Source organism: Rhamphochromis sp. 'chilingali' (genome assembly GCF_963969265.1).
Source record: "Rhamphochromis sp. 'chilingali' genome assembly, chromosome: 1".
In the NCBI taxonomy this organism is placed as follows: Eukaryota; Metazoa; Chordata; class Actinopteri; order Cichliformes; family Cichlidae; genus Rhamphochromis; species Rhamphochromis sp. 'chilingali'.
Window position 1 is genome coordinate 62,580,234 of NC_137929.1, and position 5,101 is coordinate 62,585,334.

The following is a 5,101-nucleotide window of genomic DNA, read 5'->3' on the forward strand; positions in this document are numbered from 1 at the left end:
GCCAAGACCCTCAAAAGCCACTTCATCTTTCATGGTGAACAGCGTTGCCACCAGGGTGCGCCGTTCAGTTTAAAGTCACAATTTTTGCACTAAAGCATCATCAAGGACTGATGGTGATATTCACCGCTTTTGAGGTGGCCACTATGAACCTGTGAAAATCAGTACAACAAAGTGTAAGACATGACATTTCCTCTTCCCACTAGGTGGCGCTCTTCATATTCCTGACAATGGGCACATCAATCTGTTCAGGGCGGGTGAGACATCATGCCTGTAAAGTCTGGTACTAATCAGACTGGATTTCATTGAGTTATACTAATTTGTTTCTTCATGGCGTGACATCAAAGTTCGCCATGCTGCTGGGGTCACACCCTTTCGCGAAAACTCACAGTTTTCACTGTAACCCAAGACCAACTCCTTAAGGCTTTCCTGGAGAAATTTGAGGCTGCAGATGTCACCCATCACTATACTGTACCCCAAAGTGTAAAACATAACATTTCCTGTTCCCACTAGATGGCGCTGTCCTTGATGTCAAATATGGCAGTTGAAATATGTTCAGGGGTGGAGCCTTATCATATGTGTTCACTTTGGTCAAGGTCAGAAAATGTATGACAAAATGAGAGGCAATAAGATTTTCATGGCGAGTCATTGAAATTCGCCATGGCGCCACGGCCTCATGGTATTGTGAAAACTCAAAAGCTCCGCAATTTAACATGGCACAAGGGTGTAGTTGACACTGTCCAAATTTGAAGTTTATAGGACCAAATCCCAAGGAGGAGTTCGTTAAAGTTCGAGGCATGGAAATGGCAAAATTAGAGCCAAAATGTCACCTTCTCTTCCAAATGGCGGACTTCCTGTTGGGTTTGCGTCAATGGGCCCACAGACTTTTTTGTTCGTCTTGGAATGATACACATGTGTGCCAAATTTCATACATGTAGCTCAAACCATGTGGTCGTAGGGCTGCATTTAACAAGGCATAGGTGGCGCTCTAGAGCCATTTCCCAGTGCTCATATGTAAAACCATTAAAATACAAAATTTTTCACCAGACCTGGCATGTGTGCAAAATTTCATGAGTTTTTGAGCATGTTTAGGCCCTCAAAAAGGCCCTTGTTTGGGGTGAATAATAATAATAATAATAATAATAATAATAATAATAATAATAAGAAACGGAGCAGATACAATAGGGCCTTCGCACTCTCAGTGCTCGGGCCCTAATTAAAGCTGCAAGCAGCGTTATGAGGGCCCTCGCACCCCCGGCGTGTCGAGCCACGCCCAACACCTAAAACCAGCACGTCCGATGTGATGTCACATTGATGGAATTCATGCATTTAACCACCAGCTAACATTTCAACTCATTCATTCATGATTTGTTAGTCGTTCCACTAGGTGGCGCTCTAACCCTTATGCACAAATGGCATAACAAACATTTCCGAGCTCGAGTCTCATCACGCCTGCGACCTTTGGGAGAGATTGGACTTTGTGTCTTTGAGTGACAGCATATTACTGCTTTTTGGCGAGTGATTGAAACTCCACGTGCCGCCATGACCACCCCGTTTCCTTGAACGTAAAAAGCTTCGCAATTTAACATCACAAAGGTCTTTAGATTCCACACACTGGAGAATGGTTCAATATGATGAAATCCCTTGGAGGAGTTCGTCAAAGTATGAAGCCTGAAAAGAGGGGAAAATGTCGCCAAAATTGCACATTAATTTTAAAATGGCTGACTTCCTGTTGGATTTTGGATATTGCTCCAAGAGACTTTTTTGTACATCTTGATATCTCCTATAAGCTTACCAGGTTTCAGACTCATACATAAAACACAGAGCTGGGGCTGTGGTTTTGAAATTTTGTAGGGGGCGCTGTGGAGCCATTTCGCGCTATTCAATAAAAATGATCACATGACAACAAAGCCTTCATCCATTTGGAGGGGTGTGCTAAATTTAAAGCCTCTATATACTTTCCAAGCCCCTCAAAAGCCACTTCATCTTTCATGGTGAACAGCGTTGCCACCAGGGTGCGCCGTTCAGTTTAAAGTCACAATTTTTGCACTGAAGCATCACGAGGGACTGATGTTGATATTCACCGCTTTTGAGGTGGCCACGATGAACCTGTGAAAATCAGTACAACAAAATTAAAGCCATGACATTTCCTGTTGCCACTAGGTGGCGCTGTACGTATTCCCGACAATGGGCACATCAATCTGTTCAGGGCGGGTCTGACATCATGCCTGTAAAGTCTGGTACTGAACAGACTGGATTTCATTGAGTTATACTAATTTGTTTCTTCATGGCGTGACATTAAAGTTCGCCATGCTGCTGGGGTCACACCCTTTTGCGAAAAGTCACAGTTTTCACTGTAACCCAAGACCAACTCCTTAAGGCTTTCCTGGAGAAATTTGAGGCTGCAGGTGTCACCCATCACTATACTGTACCCCAAAGTGTAAAACATGACATTTCCTGTTCCCACTAGGTGGCGCTGTCCCTGGTGTCAAATATGGCAGTTGAAATATGTTCAGGGGTGGAGCCTTATCATATGTGTTCACTTTGGTCAAGGTCAGAAAATGTATGACAAAATGAGAGGCAATAAGATTTTCATGGCGAGTCATCGAAATTCGCCATGGCGCCACGGCCTCATAGTATTGTGAAAACTCAAAAGCTCCGCAATTTAACATGGCCCAGGTGTGTAGTTGACACTGACCAAAGATGAAGCTTATACAACCAAATCCCAAGGAGGAGTTCGCAAAAGTTCGAGGCATGGAAATGGCAAAATTAGAGCCAAAATGTCACCTTCAATCCAAAATGGCGGACTTCCTGTTGGGTTTAGGACATTGCCATAATAGACTTTTTTGTTCGACTCTGAACGTTATATAAGTGTACCGACTTTCAAACATGTAGGCCATACTCATACCGGGGGCTCGCCTTTTTCATTTTTCTAGGTGGCGCTACTGAGCTAATTTTCCCTGGCCATGTCTGAGAACATTAAAATACGTAAATTTTCACCAGACCTGACGCGTGTGCAAAATTTCATGAGTTTTCGAACATGTTTAGGCCCTCAAACGGCCAATTCATTTGCCGAAATAATAATAATAATAATAATAATTAAAGCTGCAAGCAGCGTTATAAGGGCCCTCGCACCCCCGGCACGTCGAGCCACTGCCAACACCTCAAACCGGCACGTCCGATTTCATGTCACATTGATGGATTTCATGCTTTTAATCACCAGCTAACATTTCATCTTATTCAACCAGGATTATAGTCATGCCACTAGGTGGCGCTCTAACCATTATTGACAAATAGCATAACAAACATTTCCAAGCTCGAGTCTCATCACACCTGCGACCTTTGGGAGAGCTTGGACATTGTGTTTTTTAGTGACAGCAGATTACTGCTTTTTGCGAGTGATTGAAACTCTACGTGCCGCCATGACCACCCCGTTTCCCTGAACGGAAAAAGCTTCGCAATTTAACATCACAAAGGTCTTTAGATTCTACACACTGAAGAATGCTTCAATATGATGAAATCCCTTGGAGGAGTTCGTCAAAGTATGAGGCCTGAAAAGGGGGGAAAATGTCATCAAAATTACACATTAATTTTAAAATGGCTGACTTCCTGTTGGATTTGGGATATTGCTCCAAGAGACTTTTTTGTACATCTTGATATCTCCTATAAGCTTACCAGGTTTCAGACTCATACATAAAACACAGAGCTGGGGCTGATATTTTGAAAGTTTGTAGGGGGCGCTGTGGAGCCATTTCTCGCTATTCAATGAAAATGATCACATGACATCAAAGCCTTCATCACATTGGAGGTGTGTGCCAAATTTCAAGCCTCTATAAACTTGCCAAGACCCTCAAAAGCCACTTCATCTTTCATGGTGGACGGCGTTGCCACCAGGGTGCGCCGTTCAGTTTAAAGTCACAATTTTTGCACTGAAGCATCACGAGGGACTGATGGTGATATTCACCGCTTTTGAGGTGGCCAAGATGAACCTGTGAAAATCAGTACAACAAAATTAAAGCCATGACATTTCCTGTTGCCACTAGGTGGCGCTGTCCGTATTTCCGACAATGGGCACATCAATCTGTTCAGGGCGGGTCTGACATCATGCCTGTAAAGTCTGGTACTGATCAGACTGGATTTCATTGAGTTATACTAATTTGTTTCTTCATGGCGTGACATCAAAGTTCGCCATGCTGCTGGGGTCACACCCTTTTGCGAAAACTCACAGTTTTCACTGTAACCCAAGACCAACTCCTTAAGGCTTTTCTGGAGAAATTTGAGGCTGCAGATGTCACCCATCACTATACTGTACCCCAAAGTGTAAAACATGACATTTCCTGTTCCCACTAGGTGGCGCTGTCCTTGATGTCAAATATGGCAGTTGAAATATGTTCAGGGGTGGAGCCTTATCATATGTGTGCTGTTTGGTCCAGATCGGAACATGTATGACAGAATGAGAGGCAATAAGATTTTCATGGCGAGTCATCAAAATTCGCCATGGCGCCACGGCCTCATAGTATTGTGAAAACTCAAAAGCTCCGCAATTTAACATGGCACAAGGGTGTAGTTGACACTGTCCAAATTTCAAGTTTATAGGACCAAATCCCAAGGAGGAGTTCGTTAAAGTACAAGGCATGGAAACGGTAAAATCAGACCCAAAATCTCACCTTCAATCCAAAATGGCGGACTTCCTGTTGGGTTTAGGACATTGCCATAATAGACTTTTTTGTTCGACTCTGAACGCTATATAGGTGTACCGACTTTCAAACATGTAGGTCATACCCATACCGGGGGCTCGCGTTTTTCATTTTTCTAGGTGGCGCTACTGAGCTAATTTTCCCTGGCCATGTCTGAGAACATTAAAATACGTAAATTTTCACCAGACCTGACGCGTGTGCAAAATTTCATGAGTTTTCGAGCATGTTTAGGCCCTCAAACGGCCAATTCATTTGCCGGAATAATAATAATAATAATAATAATAATAATAATTAAAGCTGCAAGCAGCGTTATGAGGGCCCTCGCACCCCCGGCGCGTCGAGCCACGCCCAACACCTAAAACCAGCACGTCCGATCTCATGTCACATTGATGGAATTCATGCATTTA